General features: G+C 41.9%; 1 protein-coding gene and 1 long non-coding RNA gene across 3 annotated transcripts in view; one reads left to right on the top strand and one right to left on the bottom strand.

The window, feature by feature from the left end:
- The window catches only part of RNASET2 (ribonuclease T2), a 148752-nt gene that overhangs the window by 65252 nt on the left and 63482 nt on the right, over positions 1-20018 (top strand). The gene's annotated exons all lie outside the window — the stretch shown is intronic.
- LOC138297293 (uncharacterized) lies at positions 656-6903 on the bottom strand. The gene is made up of 4 exons (XR_011204001.1): positions 6700-6903; positions 4353-4509; positions 3861-3971; positions 656-887 (listed from the first exon to the last, which is right to left on the bottom strand). It is a non-coding gene; the product is annotated as an uncharacterized lncRNA (long non-coding RNA).

Here is a 20018-nt window from a genome sequence, read left to right as displayed (position 1 = left end):
CTTTTAGAGGGATTCATGACTACTGCAGGATGAACAGAGATTACAGTTATATACACAAGGAGAGTGGGGAAAACACACTATGGTATATCGCCTAATCAACACATGGAATTATTTAGAAGTACTCCCTATCCGTAATAACCAAGAGTATCCACTGGGTGAGTACTCTAGGTTATTATGAATGGGGAGTACTTCTGAATGATTCCATTAAATGCTTTGGATGCTTGTGGATCACTCCTAAATGTTTAAATAGTGACTTAGGGTCGAATAATTTCTTTTAGAGTCTGTGACGCAAGTACATTCTCAGAATCACATTTCTCCAATCCAGAATTCATCAAGTCTAATTCACAAATCTGAAATTAAATACTTGGGAGAAACACTATGTCCCTGTAAAAAAGAAAACTGCTTGGGTTTAAAACTTGTTTCTTCTTTAAACAAGGTGGAGAGTGATATAAAATGAATTTGTGAGGAAAGTAGGTGATAGCAAGTACGCCAAAATGCATTTACTAGCAGCCTTTATAACATTACCCCCTACTCGCTGTGCATTGTCTTCATTTGAGCTAAACACCATTACTCTAAGTTTTGATATGGTGGCCTGTGGCAATATACCGAACAATGTAGTGGCTGAAATAAAATGAATCTGAAATGACTTGCCACTGTTAGCTTTTATTTAGCCAAAGCCTCAAATAGAAATAGGACACTGTACAAGATAACATTAAAAGTGAGCAAAAATAATTTTAAAATATCAACAAAACAAGCAACTCTGTTGTGTGCTTCCAGATTCAGAGTATTTCGTCCTCCTTTTGCAATTGCAGATCATTATGGCAAGATTCCTTCTCGTAGGTCAGTTGTTGAGAGGTAGCTAGCTTGCACGGAGATGTCATAACATTCTAAAAAGATAACAAAAGCATACGTTAGTACTTTTCTTCAACCAAGTTAGTTTAGGTTTTCTTTTAGAGTGGCTGCTTTCATAAATCACTGGATCCCCCTCCAGCATAAAGGCTGCCTTAAGAGATGTTTTTAACCCTGCTTTGTTTATGGTGCTTGTTTCAAAGGAGCACATGTGAAATAAGGACATTGTTCAGATGGAAGGTGAAGAAAGAAAGTGTCCCTTTCTGGTCTGTAGGAGCAAATGGGCAAGTTAGATTCAGAATATCAGTCCCAGAGTTTTAACATAACAATATAAAATCCTATTGTTTTTCCTCAACTGACGAGGGAATCTGTGGTTTCAATCTCTGCCATACATTGACACCATAGTTTGACAACATAGGCCCTCATTACAAGATTGGCGGTAATGACCGCCTACCGCCACGGCGACGGGCCCTAACATACCGCTGCCGTGGCTACCAGCCGGCAATGCGTATTATGACTGCCGGCGGTATACTGCCAGAAATCCGGCAGAACACCGCCGACCACCACGGTGAGCAATGATATGGCCTGGCGGTGTTCTGCTGGCGGACGCTGCTGCTGCCAGCAGCGCCGCAGACCCTCTCCAGCCGTAGGACCCCCTGCAAGCAGGTAAGTCGGCTTCTCTGACTGGAGAGGGGGGTGGGGGTGTTGTGTGTATGGGTGGCAGGGGTATGTGTATGTTTAGGAGTGCATACATGCGGGTGTGAGTCGCGGTGGATGCATGCATGAATGAGTGAATGTGTGTGTTGTATGTTGTTGATGCATGTGTGTGTCAAGGTCTGTTGGTGTATGTTGTGGCGTGTGGGCATGTATGTGTGCATGCGTGGGTGGTGGTGGGTATGCGTGTGTGCATGTGTGTATATGGGTGCATGTGTTGGTGTGTATATGTGCAGGGGCAGGAGCGGGGGGAGGACTCTGGGGAGGGGATGGAGTGCGGGGGAGACCCCTATCCGTGCCAGGGAACGGATTCCCTGGCACTGATAGTGCCTACCACCATGGTTTTCGTGGCGGTACAGAAACCATGGCGGTAGGCCGGATCGTAATCCTGAGGGTGGGAATGTGATGGCCACCAGGCTGGAGACCGAAGTCTCCAGCCTAGCGGCCGTTACCACCCTGGCGGTCGGTGTGATAATATGGATTTACTGCCGGCTTGTTGGTGGTATTACCTCCGCTATAACACCGACTGCCAGGGTTGTAATGAGGGCCATAGTGTCTTTACACATTGCCCCTCTAACATACAGGATAAATCACAGATGTACAAAGGTTGAAATCAGCAAGTGCCCTCCAGATGAATATTGGAGGCAGCTCCATTGAACTATGCTTGCAGCATGTCCATCGGAAAAGAAAAAAAAAATAGTTACCCTCTTTTTGGCAAAGGTTACCCCCACTTTTTGCCTATTGTCAGCATGTTTTGACTGTGTGCACTGGGATTCTGCTAACTAGGACCCCAGTGACTGTGCTCTCTCCCTTTAAATTTGGTTGCTTGGACCACAAGCATCCCACATTTGGCATACTGGTGCCCCCATAAAAGTCCCTAGTAGGTCAATACACCAGGTCGCTATAAGTCACCCCTATGGTAGGCCCTCCTAGCCCAGAAGGCAAGGTGCAGGTACCTGTGTGAAAGGGGCACCCCTGCCTGAGCAGAGGTGCCCCCACAAACTCCAGCTCCATTTTCCTGCACTTCGTGAAGGCGGGGACGGCATTTTACGCTTGTACTGGACACAGATCACTACCTATGTCCAGCTACATAATGGTAACTTTGAACCTGGGCATGTTGGGTATCAAACATGTCGGAATCATACCCCAATACTGTTGCCAGTATTGGTTGTATGATTCCATGCACTCTGGGGGCTCCTTAGAGGACCCCCAGCATTGCTCCTTACAGCTTGCAGGGTTCTTTCAGGCAGCCCGCGTTGCTGCCATCCTACAGACCGGTTTCTGCTCTCCTGCTACTTGACCAGCTCAAGCCCAGGAAGGCAGAACAAAGGATTTCCTTTGGGAGAGGGGGGCAACACCCTCTCCCTTTGGAAATAGTGGTTACATGGCTTGGGAGGAGTAGCCTCCCCAAGCCACTGGTATGCTATGAAGGGCACACTTTCTTGGTATATGGTTTGGTTCCCCCAGGCCTTCAATATCGCCTATTGCTTTTCACTGTTTTCTATTGTTTTTTTTTGGCCAATTTCTGATTGCTACTGTACAGATAATAGTGTTTACTTACCTAGTATATGGTTTGGTCCCACCTGGCCTTCAATATTGCCTATTGCTTTTCACTGTTTTCTATTGCTTTTTTTGGCAATTTCTGATTGCTACTGTACAGATAATAGTGTGTTTACTTACCTCCTATTGTAGTATTGCCTATTTAGTATTTGTGTCACTAAAATAAAGTACCTTTATTTTTGTAACACTGTGTGGTTCTTTCATGTGTGTAAGTGCTATGTGACTATAAGTGGTATTGCATACGCTTTGCATGTCTCCTAGATAAGCCTTGGCTGCTCATCCACAGCTACCTCTAGAGAGCCTGGCTTCCTAGACACTAACTACACTTTACGAATAGGGGCTACCTGGTAGAAGGTGATAATGTCATAGGTACTCAACACACACCAGGCCAGCTTCCTACATTGCTGGCCTACAAGCAAGGGTTTATACCACTGATGACATTCCAAAGTAGAGCTGGAAGCAATGTGTGCTCTCAGTGCTGTCACCAAGATTTCTGGTTTAAGTCCTGTATGGCTTGCCTACTAGGGTAGAAGTGACTGGAGGAGTGGAAAGGCAATACAAATCATTAAAAGAACCCTCCAGCAATAACGTGACCTGCTAGGGGACTACTTAAGCCTAAAGGTTTTATCACTCAAAACAAATGTTTAACGTCCATTACGTTTTTACACAAACAATTTGCAGCTTTGACCTGAATGTTAGTTATCAGAAGGGTAATTAAGTTAACGTAAATATCTTACCAAATGAAGCATCAATTTTCAGTTGATCCTTGTCCAATACTCGCCTCAGCACACAATCATTTGAAAATTATTAGATCCCAATAAAACCTTCACCAGCTGCTGCATCTCAACCTGAAGATAACAATAGGAAGCATTATTATACATGACATCATATATACATGCTTTGAAAAAAAGGTTTCATTTCTAGATGGCTATTTGACATTTATAAGCACCATGTGTAATAGTGAAAACAACTGGTGAATTAGTGCCAGAAATACACAGTAGCCATGTCAAAAATGCTCTCCAATGCGAATTTCTTTTTGCAGGGAATCTAGAATGTTTGTCAAAGCACAGTTCTGTCTGCATATGCAAAGATTGGGTATCATGCAGTGGATGCCTAGTTGCCAAGGAATACTGCTGTTATGTGAGGGTCAGCATGTCACCAGTGTGGGCAATAGGCGCAACCCTTCCCACTCATGCACTCACAGAACATCAAATGTTTTTCTAACTTACCCTCTACTGCTGTCAAGACGCCAGATGGTGCTCCAGGCTGCTTTCCTTCTCCCTCACATAAACAGCTCCAGATCCTCGGTCAGTACTCCTGGGAGAAGTGGACGGGAGTCCTTTGGGCAGACTGCAGGCGGAGGCAACTGGGAGTGAATGACACAGCCTAGGGGAGGGTTTCAAACTGAAGATCATGGGAAGCAGCAAGAATGAGAGAGCATGAACATGTGGCCATCGGTGTGCATGGGCAACTGGATGTTGCAGAGGTGAGAGTCCTTGTTATGTGAAAAATGTAGGTGTGGATACAAAAGCATGAGTGACTCCACTCCTGTGTAAACGTTTGCCAACATTTTCTGATAGGAGCATCAGGAAGAATGAAGTAAATAAGAATGCTTGCAGCTGAGGGACGGTAGGAATCACCATCCACAAATATTTTATTGATTCATCCATTTAAACTCAATATTTGGTATCAGAAGTTTCTATCTAGAAGCCTTACTATCTCTACCATTCAACCCCACCACCTTCAAAAGTTACCAGAAGAAAAGACAGAGTTAAAGACTAAGTAGTGTTTGAGAGATAGAGGCAGCCAGGGAGCCTGGATGGTTCTGTTAGGTTTCTTTGGCCTTGAATATTTATTTAGTTGTGCCTCTATATATTATCTAAGCTTAGGGTAAAACCAAAGACAGAGCTGGTGGCAGAGGATATAGTTGGAGATGGGATAGGAAATGGGAGAGAGAAGAACAGTGAAAACAGTGGGTCAGATGGATGTTTCTTTTGGGATGCAGTGTTGGAGGGAGGGGAGCCTGGCCAGGGTTTTTGTGGATGGGCCCAAGCTTTTCAGCTATGCCCTTCTTCCAAGGTGTATTTGGAGCTGTTTTTGAGAGAAATGTGAGGAAGTCTTTTCAGGTAGGGGCTGAGCAGCTGGATCCCCTGGTGAGTGGCTCTTAATGGTTGCACCCCCCTTGTCCAAACATGAACGGGGTCTAGAGAACAAAAGTATGTGAAGTAAAATTTTACTGCCACTTATGCAAAGGTTGAACAACAGGACATACCTCATGAATCAAAGTCTTATGAGATACAGGCACACAAGGGGACAGGTTTGTGGAGAAAATATCTCCTGCAATGTATTTTCTGCTTGAACCAGCCTCATACAGAACAGAATTGCTCACACTTTAGCACTGTGAAATTCACATTATTCTGCATAAATTGAAATTTGCAAATTCCCCAAGTGTTATGAAAATGTTGGTAAGGCCTAGGCATATGTTTGCTGTGGTGCTGGGAGAAGTTCTAATAGGGAAGCTAGGTCAGTATCATCTGGTTTGAGGGTGAAGAGGATGCGAGGGCCTCTGGCTTCGTTGCAGTGAATGGAATGAGGATGTAAGGATCGTTTCGGACTGTGAGTGGGTCTCGCTGCAGAGAACCCAATCTAAATATACACTGTAGCCATTCTCAGTTGGGGCACCTTTCCTTTCAATCATCCACCATTGCCAGGGTTTCCCTTGGATTACCTTAATGGGGAAACTGTGGATTTTTTTTAAATGTTACTTGCCATTGCAGCTGGACCAAAATGCTCTCCATTGCAGTATTGCATACAGGTTTAATGTCAAATAGTATTAGAAACTCTAACAATATGAACACAGTAGGTTAATGTGCCTGCTGCAAAGAGCCTTATGAAACAATCAAATTAGGGTTTGTACATATTTAATTCAGACTTTCACCTACCCATTCTAGATGAAATTGGAACCTTTATATTTAATTTTTTTTTGCATGATGATGAGTGAAATGGTTTACAGTATATTTTGGAGAAAAAAAAGAGGCCAAGAATTATGGCAGCAGAAAAAAACATGGTAACTGTCCATATAGCTACAAATATGAAAGAATTGGAGTGGTTTACATGAGCACCAGTTACAATCCACAAGGTCACATTCATTTCTATTTTAGGCATGGGAAGATTATGTGATTTACCCAAAATCACAGGATGCTGAGCCAGCGACAGGAGTCGGCAGCTCTGACCAAAACTCCACATAATTCTCTCCCCAATCACCATTAAAATACCTTCCCTGAAGCACAGCAAAAAAATAAAGTAGAGAAATGCGTTTTAAAAAAGCAAACTAAAACGAGAAAAAACGATTATTTATACATGTTTTTTTTATTTCCACAGTACATTTTACTAAGTCAGCGATTTAATATCCAAGTCCACAAAGTCACTTCAAATAAACTGAGCAACAAGAATCACACAATCGAGACGAACATAAATCTTTACAGGACATTTCAGAAAGCAGAGATAGCTTTTGCTTCAAAACACACAAACGAAATTTTTTTCTTACTAGGCATATTTGACTGGTGTGATACGAACCTCCAAAATGCGAGGAAGAAATGCCCAGTCCTTATCTGCTACCTGGTGCCAGCATTCCAATGACTAGCTGCTGAATAAATCTGTCTCCATGGGCAGGAAAGTCTCGAAGCTAAGTAACCACACAGACCAGGAAAACGTCATAATCCCCTTTTTCTTAGACCTCGCCAGCTTCCTCGCCATCGGTTTTTCAAAACTGCACAGTTGAGTGACGTAGCTGGCAATACCGGAAGTGCGTAGAGACCTACAAAGCATTTCGTTTCTTCAAGGTGTATGCAGCGCGATCTCTGTTCGAGGGCATGATTGGAGTGGTTTACACGAGCTCCATAATTACTTTACACAAGGTCCGATTTTTTTTTTTATTTTAGTTAAACAGCAGGAGACAGTGATTGGCCCAGAATCACTGTATGTTGAGCTGACACCGGATCTCTGCCCTTTTTACAGCTCAGCTTGAATAGAAGTTAATTGTTTAGGGCGTTCCCAGATGTAATGCTTCGATCTATTCATGCAGCACAATGGGCGTTAAAGAGCTGTGAGAGTCTGAGGAGGCCTTAAGCTAGAGGCCAGCAGTGCCTACTTTCTTCTGGACTTTATCACAGCATTGGGGGCGGGGAGGAGCTGGGAATAAAAATAAGATAGTATATCTAAATGAAGCGTTAGTTTACAGGGTTTTCCTCCAGCAATAGACAGTGCCACAATTTTAATTCTACATTAAGTGTGAAAATGGTGTGACCATTATCTTCTTTTCGTTTTATGCTTGCACAATGCACATAATCCCCATTACAAATCTGTGTGCATTTCTTGCCTACTCTGCTTCACCAAAACACAGTTAAAACATTAGCCAGTCCTTGTTTTATAATTTGCTGGCTGGTACCTATGGTTTAATATTTGCCACTTGAAAACCAAGACTGCATGTCCTACAGTACAACTACATCAGACAGTGAGCTATTAATGCGTGACATCACCATCAGTTCTTTCTTTACCTATAAACTATTTCTGAAAGGGCAGAGTTTGTGAAATTCATGTCTTTCCTATCTATAACTGGTACCAAGGACAAGCATGACCGTAAGTCTGTTTTGGCTTACTTAATTGGTCACAAGCAGGTTGCACTTTAAACCATTTGACAGCCTTTAGGCATCTGCTGCAGAAATGTTTGTGTCCATTAATAATCAAGGCATCTTAACACTAGCAACACAACTCCTAGGGTTAATGCGCTTGCTGGGGAGATCTAGTTTCAGTTTTGATTCTTCATAAAGTAGCATGGAACTACAAACATGAAGCATATAGAAGACACATTTGTATTTTATGTGGCTAGTTCTGTTCAGTGGGTTACTGCTTTTGTCACAGAAATACTTTTGTTGCTTGCAGATCAAAAACTGCAATACTTCTAATATAGCACAATGAGCTATAAACTGGCACCAAACAGCAGCATGCAAACATTGAAACCTAGGGGCTTATTTAAGAGCCCCTAACGCCACCTTAGCGCTGCCATAGCGTCATTTTTTATGTTAAGGCGGCGCTAGAGTGGCATTTTCTCTGCAACATATTTACAAAGTGGCGCAATGCATGCATTTCTCCACTTTGTAAACCCTTGTACCAGGCATAATGTATGCAAGGGGGGGGCGTTTCCCCTCTAGAGGGCCCGAAAAAAAATTACACAAGGAAATCTAAGAGATTTCCTTGCACCATTGTTTTTGGCACTTTTAACACCTGCGCAGAGCAGGTGTTAAAAGGGGGCTTCCATTATTTATAATGGGCCCCTATGTACTCTGCTGTTTTCCTCCATTCCATTGGTATCTAGGTGTTAGGCTCCAGATAGACCCCAACCAAGATGAGACTTCAGCAAAAAAAAAAAGGGCTGATGGCCTTTTAGGTGAGGGCTTTGTGTTGCGCCTAGCCTGATTTGCTTTATTAATATTAAATGTTGAACATATTAAGATTTTAATGTTTATTTTAACAATTATAATAAATAAGAATGATTTATAAGTAACAAAAGCCAGTAAAAATGCTAACCTCTGACTTAATTAAAGGGTTATCTGATGTATATCAGATTCTGATCAATAGATATTACATGAAGCAATTGAATAATAATCAGCAAATACTCCAGAAAACACCCAGCCGGTTACATTTTAAAACAAAACTGAAATAAAAATGGCAAAGTTGCTCTTGAAATAATCAGTGAATCATCCACAAACATTAGTAAACACTTTCATCTTTTTGAATGCAAACACTCCTTGTGAAGTAATCAGATACCAGTTTTGAAATCATCCTCAAATCATCAAGAGCAAACTCATCTTCTGAAGTCATCAGACACTCACTTTCAAGTCATCCTCAAATCATCAGGAACAACCACCTCTAGAGGAGTCATCAGGTACTTTTTTTTATGTCATTCTCAAATCATCGGGCACAAGTTTCTAAACTTTGCTGATGACTTCAAGAGCTTGATGATGTCTGATGATGTGAACATGACTTCTAATGTAGTTAGATGATCATCCAATGACTCTGGGATGGCTTCTAAAGTGCTCCTGTTTGACCTGGGAGTGCTGGTTACAAAACAGAGTCTTGTTTTTGATGTTTGAAATAAATATCAAATTTACAACATGTAAACAGGTTCTCATTATTTAGCTGCTTCACCTTCCGGTAATCACCCTCTTTTCTAAATTACCACCCTAAACTCTGCAATCAGTAGTCTTCCAAGAAACATTTTTGGTTTCCTACTGGGTTTAAAGCTGGTCATGACCCAATGTAACTGTTCAATCAGCCTTGTTCCCACTGCACCTGATAATGAAGGTCAAGGAATACGTCCAAGCCACTTACTGGGTTTTACACACCATCAGTGTGCACTCTCCTGCCGGGTTTTGTTGCTATTTGTTTTTCTTTGCTGTCCTCTGTATGGAGAATGCAGTGAACAACTTGTAATCAGACTACCTGTTACTTATAGGAATACCTCAGACTTTCCCACCTCATCTTCTGGTACGTGTGTCAAATGACGCAGAAAACTGACAAAGACAACATGGATGATTGGAAAACTGAAGCAAAGCAGTTGCGAGGCACATATTTTTATTTTGTATTTATTTTTTAAGAACAGCGATTACTGGAGTAATTTCAACACAGTCTCTTTGAATTTTACAATCTAAGCCATCTAGGTCCTATGAGAGTGACTGGGCTAGCAGGGTCCAAAGATTGAGGTTTTGAACATGGAAACACAGCTTGCAGTGTTATCCATCTTACCACACAGTAAACCCTGTTTCGCTTGTCCAGGCTGTCCTAGGTTTGTTCACCTGTGTTTACCAAGAAACATCATTGACGATGGGTGCTGTAAAACATTCAGTGCAAAATTACCCTTCTTCTTGAACTTTAATAAAGAGCCTTTCAAGGACAAGTGTGAATAAGTCATGGAACTAGCTAGGAAAGATTTAGATGAAAATCCATCTGCAGTAATTAATGTGGATTCGGAGGAATTGATCCCGTCACCATTTGAAGTGCAAGTGTCTGATTCTTGAATACCTTACCCTCCCCAAACTTCTATAGAAGCCTGCAAGAACAACGACTGCACCGAGGACATGCACATTAACAACACTCATTCAGTGGACTTCTAAGTTAAAAAGTGCCACAGGTGCATTAGAGTCAACACATGGTTTGGACATTGACTCAAAATAATTAATTCTCAAAGAACCATTCTCATTGTGGTTTTGAGGCCTAGAATGGACCAGTTTATGAAAAGAGGATTGTGACCACGTCCAAGATTATCTTCAGAAGAAGAATCGATTTAATGATTTAGTACAACCTCAAAACTATATCCACAGGGTAGTCTTAGCCTCAAAAATATTTTCAGATAGAGCCACAAATATACACCAACATTGCACCTTGAATGGAGGTTAAACATGTAAACAGGAAGTTAGCACCAAACCCATCACCACAAAGAAAAGCTGTAAGACAAGATGAGGGCCTGCAAAGAATACGTTTAGACGAAGGAAAAAGTTGCACAGTGGCAGAAATGTGTGAGTATTGTCAGATACTCTAACTCATTAGGGACATCATGCAAGGAAATAAAATTGACTTGGATCAAGCAGTTTCAACCAACATCCAACTTATCCAATCCAAATGAAGGCAGATACGTTTGTCTAGGATCCACTTAATGTTTCCACCCTTCCATTACCTGCAGTTCTTTTGTACACAGTCAGAAGCTTAGGAGTTAGTTGAACACAGAGATCAAATTGAGGGTGATCAAATGATAGACATGTGGAATAACTATCAGAGACTTCACAGTAGATTAATCTTTGGATGCACATTCTATTAAGGCATTGCCTCAAGATGAAATGACCTCATAAGTCATTCAAAGTGCAGCCTTCCACCATTGTGGCATAAGTATGCCAGCGGAAGAAGAGCATTTCAGATTAGAGACCCTACTGGGACAGCAACTAGTAATAAATATTCTTCCATTTTGAAATTGTATCAAAATATGCTAAAAAATTGTAGACAAAATATTACTCCTGGAATGAAGTGAAAATGCAGATCTGCATCTCACAGACTCATTTACATCCAGGGTCCAGTACTACCTGATTCCATATACGGATGAACAACAGCTTTTGAAATGGACCAACGGCACCCCTCCCCACCTCTGACAAAGAGTATAAAATTAGACGCAAGAGAGACTATTCTTAGCAGAGTTGTCAGGACAACATCCATCTGAATGGCCATGGGAGATTGCACTGTCCCCAAGTATTGTAGGGTTGGTTTGAAATAGTAAACTAGGTATTTTATCGTCCCCAATAACTTTCTGCTGCTTTAGGGATGCATTTGAAAGTAAAAAAAAAAACACAAGGCAGCAACTGGTGCAGCCAAGAATTGGCAAATTGTCATATCAGCTAATCATTACTTGTTAATTAGAAGACGTTGGGTGAAACAACTTCTTACGGTATACTCCTGAAATATATTTAAAAAATCTGGAATATAAAGGAAGGAAAGACTTTTTTGATGGGGAATTTTCTGTACCTTGCTTCTTATTCTTGGCTCCAAATATTAAGCTTTAAATTCAAAGTTCTTGGGAACGCTCTTCAGTGGTGATCACCAGGCAGCTGGGTGGTGGTAGAACAGAAGCAAAATGGACAAGAGGGTGGCAGGAAAGAAGCAATAAGGAAAATTCCACTAGCTCAAAAGAAAAGTAGTACCCGAGTCATTGCACCAGGACCCTAATCAAGGTGAAGCAATCAGCATTTGATTAATGCTCCAAACGAAAGAAGAGGAAGTGAAACCGGCATGCTCCGCCCAATTGGGAGGCAGCACATGAGAGTGACAAAGAAGTTCATGAATGGTAAGCAGTAGGGAGCTCCAAGCTAAGACCCTTCTACAGAACAGTATTTCTGGCAAGCAAGAGTTCTTGCTGCCAAAATAAGATCACAGGATGCAGTAAAATCAGCAAGAAACATTTTAAGAAACGCCCTAGAAGATTAGATTTTGGTCTTAATGACAAATTTTGTGATGCCCCAGAGCTCCACAATTATGGGATTCAACAAGAATGCTTGATGTTGTCTTAAATTTTTTTACATCAATGATTAATATCAGGAAAGCAAAATTCTTACAAACTAAAGTTCTTGAGTTTGGAACAGAAGCCTTCAACATTGATGATGGATGGCTTTGATGATACAAGCAAAGTGGAAGACAGTCCCATGAACTGACAGGCTTATGCTGTGCTGATGTACCGTGTTTTCCAAATCATGTTTTTTGTATTACATCACAGCAAAAAAACACCTCTGCTAAACATGACGACTGCCTACGCAATCTATGACAAGTGCAAAAGTAGAGAGGTAATCACTTCAATGAATCAGATTAGTGTATCAACCAGTTATAATGACATAGTATGGAGCAGGAACTTGTTAGCATCTCATGCTGAAAAATCTTGTGAATCCAACAGCACACCATTTCCAAGTCACTTGGAAAGGATTTACAATTGCTGCTCTTGATAACGTTGATTTTGAAGACAGCTCTTTTTTTGTCTGGAACATCCAGCACACATGATACTGCCATGGTGCTTTTTCAAGACTGTAGCAATGAAGTAGTTGCAGGAAATCAAACTGTGTCAGCTGTAGGCGTAAACAAAACTGCAAACCTATAACCCAACTGCTTTGCCAACCTGTGCAAAATCACCACTACAAGCCATCAGCATGTCCCAGTCTGCCAGAAAGATTTAAAGTGGCTGGGGACACGGCTCTTCTTCTACCTGATGCTGCAGTCCGCAAAGCTGATTTAACTGAATTTATCATATCCCTTATTCGGTGCGGACTGAAGGGTGAAGAAAAGCCAGTTCCTCTGGATTGGGTTTATACCAGTAATACCATCTCCAGTCACAAACTACGCAACAGTATATACAGCTAAAAAAAAATCAAAAATGTACGTGCTCAGCTTGAAGACTAGCTTATCCTGCCAATTTTCTGCGATAAACTTGTTTGCCACTTTGCTGCGATAAAGGTGTTTTCCATATTGTAGCTGACATTTTTATGACCAATCCAGTAGAATTTGATGAGTTTGCAACATGACATCAGTTGTGTTACGGTGTGCAGGAAGTTACCTCAGTGGATGTGGCATAGACAATACACTTCTTGAGGTTGAAATCTTTGGAAGCAAAGCTGTCCAGTCAGTATAGAGCGCCACTCATTATGTTTGTTGGTAATAAGGTATACTCCTCATATGTGAGGCTATAGAAACATTGCAATGCTTTCAGAGAGATGAAAATTCAAAATTAATGGACCATTGTGAAACTGCTCCTCAGCACAAACTTGTGGGAAAAAGAGGGGAACATTTTAATAAACCTGTCAACAGCCTTCTTAATTTCATGCAGTAACAAGGAATTCCCTTTGAAATGACTGAGCCTGTACGACTACACAAGTTAGTGACCAAACAATATGTGGATAACAATATTAAGACATGTCTAGTAGATATCCTGGAACATGGAGAGACACTATACGCAGAACTGAAGCAGGAGAGATTTGTATTGAAAGAGAAAAAACTGTTTATCATAATCACTAAAGCTAAGCTTCCACAATTTAATTGCCATAGTAAGAGTTTCGTTTATCCAGCCACTTCGGTACAGTGAGTTCAAGAGGTCAGTCCTGCTAAGTGACCTTACACCAACGTCATAGTCTGGGCATGGACACATTAAAAGAGCTTTCTACTTGTTCAGAAGATGTGTAACTGTTTTGAATCTACCCTCAAAAGGCTCTTTAAGGCAGGCCTCTGGCCCACGGCTGACTGCCCCCGATGTTCTTGCCCTGATGCTGTTTTTTTCCACATGGTCTGGGCTTGCCCAGGCATAACGTCTTATTGGAGAGCGGTCATGAGGGAGGTCAAGAAAGTCCTGCATACTGAGGTGGAGGCAGCTCTTTTGCCACTCTTGCTGGGGGCCATGGGGGAGGTGGAGCTGGGAAGAGCGAACCGTGTTTTCCTGGGAGTGGCCAAGAGAGACATTATGGTGGATTGGAAAGCCGGAGTGGCACCGGCTTTGGCTAAGTGGAGACGTGGTGTAGACTGATGTGCGCTGCACGAAAAACTTGTATACGAAGCTAGGGGGTGCCTGAATAAATACAATAAAGTGTGGAGGAGAGGGGAGGCTACGTGGAGCGCTTAGCTTGTCTGGGAGGCCCAGGTTCGATGGGTGGTGCTGCCTCCAGCTGCAGCCTCAAGAAGGTTCGCCCCTCTATTTCCTACCTCCTTCTTCCCTCTTTACTGAATGGTGTTCATGCTGCATATTATTAACTTCATGTATCCGTTGTCTACGGAGCATTGGGGCCATGGTTGTGACCGTCTCAAGGTACCAACTGGTGCTGTGTTATCTGTATTTTCATTTCATTTTATCGTAATTCGTAAGATCAATAAAAGTTCTTTATTAAAAAAAAAAAAATGTTTTGAATCATGCATATGTAAAGAGAGATCCACATGAATTTGGTTGGGAAGGTATTGATTGGGGTGCCAAAACCTACGGAATTTGTAATGCCTCTGCCCACAGATCTTACACGAACATGTACTTGCAAAACCTGTGCTACAAAAAGATGTCCCCGTCTAATGCTCTTCTCAAGTGTTCAACGTTCTGCAAATATACCACCAGCAATTGCCAAAACAAATAAATATAGTGAACTATGAAAATGTGTCTAAAACAGGAGTGGTAAATCTAAATTATTTTCATATCCAGATCATAAACATTGTTTGATGTATAAATAAAAGGATTAAATGCCATTATTTGTTTAATTTCTATAAATGTCTCCTCTTCCTCTATTATAGCTGCCATTTTGGAAAATGGTGAAAGGGTTGCTCTGAGGAGTTATTTTCTGTCTCTGTAAGGCTACTTGACCCCCAAAACTTTTGTTTTGGCACCAAAATGAAGTATGTAGGTCTCATGGTACCTGAAATATTACATCATCACGGCAACACATCTGCCATTTTCAAAAATGTCTTCCATAAAAATTGGGTCCGGATCAGCAATGTCTACCCAAGCTAAATTACTTCCCTAATGATCCAAAAATAAAAAATCTGGGGACAGCAATTTTTTTACGCAGGTATATGAGGGGGCTGTGATTAGATCTGACAAGGCCATGAGTAATCCTCTGTGTAAGCCAGCAAACTGTCCTCGGGAAATAAAAAGCTGCTGTTTCCTGAGAGTTTTTCTCCCCTAAAATCATGCAAAAAACAAAACCGTTAGCCAAAATCCCCACCTGCACTCGGATGTATTAAGTTGTAATCTGCATAGTAAACATACAACATGCTCGGGCACAACACTGCCTGCTTCGTAGCCAGCTATCAACTATTTGAGGAGATCTCTTGATTTGTTTAGGAGGGAAATACTACTACAATCAGTTGGTGAACACATAATTATGATTTAGTCTTCCTTGCCCCTGTCAAGCCATGATGGTTCCTGGTCTGCACCAGAAGGAGCATGATCTTAAATATTGGTAAGACCAAAAATAATTGACTTAATTATACTGTATTGATGTGGTGACTACACGTCACTACGATCTCTTAAAAACGCTGAATGTAGATATCAGAATGGGGTTAGAGTCCAGCCGGGTGGAAGGGAAGATCCAACTAGAGAGTCTTCACCAAAACCAGCAGAGCATGGGAGGGAGTGCAAAAGTGTCACAATGGAGATGAGAAGGACAGCCCCAGGGAAGCTGGCTTTGCCGCTGGAAGCTCGCTTCAAGCGAGAACAAGCATCACTGTCCCTCTGTACCTCACTGCTGGTGTGCTTCATGTGTCTGAGTTGTGCAGGACTATGTTGTCAACATGTTTATATTGCTTGTGTCTGCGCACGCTCTTCTGTGTGTTGATTTGTACATGTGAGTACCTGACCCTCCAAAGCATCTCTTACTAGTCAGCCACGTATCCTGACTCTCTTACCAGCCTTAAATGCTCATAAAGTTCCCTTCCCCCATTGGTTTCTACATCCTCCGGAAGCCTTGTCTCCTCTTTCCACTGTTTTGCCTACCCCCTTCCTTACTGTCAAGTAGACCCATAGGGACAGATTTTCAAAGAGTCTGAGTCGGGTTTGGCAAGACCCCAAATCTGTGAGCATTAAAGTTTTCACCTGAAAACACTTTTTTGGCTTCAGAGTGAAGGCAAAAGTTCAGAAAAATGTAATTACTTGAGGACGTCGCCCTTTTGCATAAGAAGCATAGCTGCCAACTTTGGAACTTGGGAACCGGATTAGAGTCTCTGCGTCAGCACTGAAAGGATCCTAAAATACAAGCAGCTATGGGTGCCGTGCTGATAAAAGGTGCGCCGTCGTACACTCTTCCACAAAAGTGCCTGTTGCAAATAAAAAAATAAAAAAGATACAAACTAAAATGGCACAAGTGGAAGCGGACAAGTCCTCCGGAAATAATGGGAGTTAACAGTTATGAAAAAGGTGGGACACTCAGTAGGCATTAGCCATTTAGAAGCGAGAAATTTTACATGACACTGACAAAAGCAAATTGAAAGCAGGAGGCGGGCTGTGAACCCACAGAGTGAGTGCTGCATGTCTCAAAGACAGTGCATGAACACTGCATAGTCTTGACCTAAAAAGGAGTAATATGTACCCTGTAACTATTGTATGATTTCATACCAAGGTAGTCCTTAAAGGGTGAATAGCTTGGATGCTGGAGACTGTTGTCCTTCTATATGAACAGCAGGGATTTTTAGAAGATCACTTCACGGTTCTCCATTGTTTTACCCTATGAGCAATTGCATAGAGATCCATTGAGATATTGTGTTGTTTATGTTGCAATTTCATGATTTTGAGATCAGCTTTTGTCCTAGCTAGCCACAGCATCTTTTGGCAAAATTGTAGGTTTGGTCTATTTCACCTGGCCTTTTAGCCATTTTTCAGAAACTAGATTTTGGGCTCAGATGGAATGAGATTTGTGGGGTACGTTTCAATCCCATATTTCTATTATTCCTACTGAGAGTCGTTTAAAACAGGGTAGTGCCCTTGCCCAAGTGTTTGTTTGGCAGTTTGTAGTTGATTTACACTGATTACAAGTTCAAGCCCTGTCTTTCGTTCCCAAATGGGGTATAGGTATATCCCCTGTCTTTTTTACACTAGTGATCTTCTGCTAGCGAATTAGTAAACAGTAAACCCTAATTCAGTCATTCAGGTCTTAGTCCATATTGAATGAAGAATACATTCACAAATAATATGGATAAAACTGAGATGATAGTATTCTCAAATAAGCGAAACATATTTGTGGTGGTTACCAAATGTTAAATTATTACAGGTTTATTTTAAAAAATATTCAGTTATTTTTTTTTTATCTTTAATTTGAGTTGGGACAATCTTTCTTCTGTTATAATTACCAACCCTTTGGCCATAGTGAATGCCCTCTGATGATTTGACAGTTGGAACGGGGGCCTCCCATGAGCCTTTTCAGGCTTTGAAATCTGAAACTAATACCTAAGGCACTTTACAGTATAGAATTGCGAGCTTTTGATACTAGGGTTAATTGGCTTAAAGTAAAATGCTGTTTGAAGAATGTACTCCATGTCCTATTTTGCTTATTGTTAAAAGCGAAGAGAGAGAAAAAAGCTGCAGTCAAGGCCAGCCGAACAAGACTAGAAAAAGCACAAGCTCAAGGCAAATACACCAAAACCATCAAGGAAGCAAAGAGAAGCTTAAGAGCAGACAAACGAAGAATTAGTGATGGTCTTGCCACAAAACCCCAGTAAGCAGCAATCCATGGAAACCTGAAAGACCTCTACAACATAACAAGGAAACTCTCTGGCAGATACAGTAAGCCAGAAGGACCTGTTAAAGAAAAAGCTGGGAAGACAGTCAAGGGTAACAAAGACCAACAACAAAGATAGGTGGAGCACTTTGAAGAACTGCTGAACCAGGCCGTGCTGCAGTGTCTGCCAGAAACGCAGCAAACTTACAATGACTTGCCAATCGACTACAGCAGACCAACCAAGGAAGAAATATGGCAAGCAATTAAACATCTGAGAAATGGGAAGGCAGCAGGTCCCGACAACATTCCTGCAGAGAAACTGAAGGCAGACATTAAATCCTCAGTAGACATGCTCTACTCCATGTTTGGAAGGATGTGTGCAGAGAAGAAGGTGCTGTCAGACTAGAAAGAGAGGTCTCATTGAGATCCCCAGGAAAGGGCGACCTGAGTAACTGTGCAAACTACAGAGAGATCACTCTTTTATCAACCCCAGGCAAAGTGTTCAACAGAGTCATCCTGAACAGAATAAAGAAACAAGTTGACGCTTAGTTGCAAGTTCAGCAAGCTTGCTCCCACAAAGGTAGATCGTGTATAGACCAGATTGTAACACTGTGCATCATCATTGAGTAGTCAATGGAATGGGACTCCCCCCATTTATGCCATCTTAGTCAACAATGAGAATAGGCATTCAACAGCATGAAATAGTGACCTTTTGGAAACTCCTCCGCCACTACCGTGTGCCACATTAACTCATAAGAATCATGAAGTACTCTTAGAAGTGAACGACCTGCAAGATAGTCCACGGAGGACAACTTACAGAAGCCTTCCAAGTAAGCACTGGAGTGGGTCAGGGTTGTTGGCTCTTGCCTTTTCTCTTCCTGCTGGCCATAGACTGTATCATGAAGACATCCACATCCATCAGAAGAAATGGGATCAAGTGGATACCTTGGACGTAGCTTGACGACCTGGACTTTGCAGACAACCCAGCCCTACTCTCCCATACCCATCTGCAGATGCAAGAGAAGACCAAAAAGGTGACACCCACACCAGCACAATGTGGCCTCAACATTCACATGGAAAAACCAAGATCCTGAATGCTAACGCAGCCAGCAGAACTGCAATCAGTCTTGCAGGCGATGCCTTAGAAGAGGTTGAGGCCTTCACCTACCTGAGCAGTGTCATAGACATGCAGATGTGACACATACACAGATCAGGTTTTTAACACCAATGTAAAAACAGTCCCTCTGTATGGAACAGAAATGTGGAGGTCAACGCTGACCACCACCAACAAAGTCTAGACTTTCATCAACACCTGCCTGAGGAAAACCCTACAAATGCACTGGCCAAACACCATCTGCAACAACGACCTATGGCAGCAGACGTTCCAACTCCCTACGTATAAAGAAATCATGAAACTACTGGCTGGGTAGGTCACACCCTTTGTAATCCCACTTCAAACAACACCAGGCGAGCCCTGAGGAAGGCCCAGAAACACCTGGCGCCAAGGCCTCAAGGCTGACCGCAAGGAGATGGGTTACACCTTGGGTCAGATTGAAAAAAAACACTCAGGACAGAGGTACCTCGAGAGTCCTGCTATTTTGTTTATTGGTACAAAAGCTGAGCTGAAAAGTGTTCTTTGTGGGTGCTTCAGTGAAAGAGTTCAAGAGTCATGTACTTTTAGATATTGTGATGGTTTAGGAAAGGTTTTTATTAGACATTTTAAACTAATAAACATATATTCTCTCAAATATACAATTATTTGGAGCGTTGTTTCTCCTCAACGCTCAATGTCTCTCTACCCTTCCCACGCATAATATCTGAAAGAATCCCCTGTCAAAGCTAAGAAAAGAAGAGCCATGGTGGAAACCCTTTAAGAATAAGTTGATCTACCTCGGTGTAGTCCCTCTAATCAAAGTCACATAAACATATTCATTTTTCCTGACACAAACTCACTTAGGCAAAATTTTGGTTTGATGGAACACATCATTTCGTGGCTTTTAAATATTTCTGCCCTTCTCTGAAAAAAACACAACAAACAAAAGACAGCACCAGTTGTGCAATCTGTTATCTTCGTATAGCATTACAGAAATGTGTCCACAGATATTGTGTTATAGTGAGTACCCATTGTCG

Source organism: Pleurodeles waltl, chromosome 5, assembly GCF_031143425.1.
Source record: "Pleurodeles waltl isolate 20211129_DDA chromosome 5, aPleWal1.hap1.20221129, whole genome shotgun sequence".
Taxonomy (NCBI): Eukaryota; Metazoa; Chordata; class Amphibia; order Caudata; family Salamandridae; genus Pleurodeles; species Pleurodeles waltl.
Note: the sequence above shows the minus strand (reverse complement) of the source record. Positions and strands in the feature narration are given on the sequence as shown.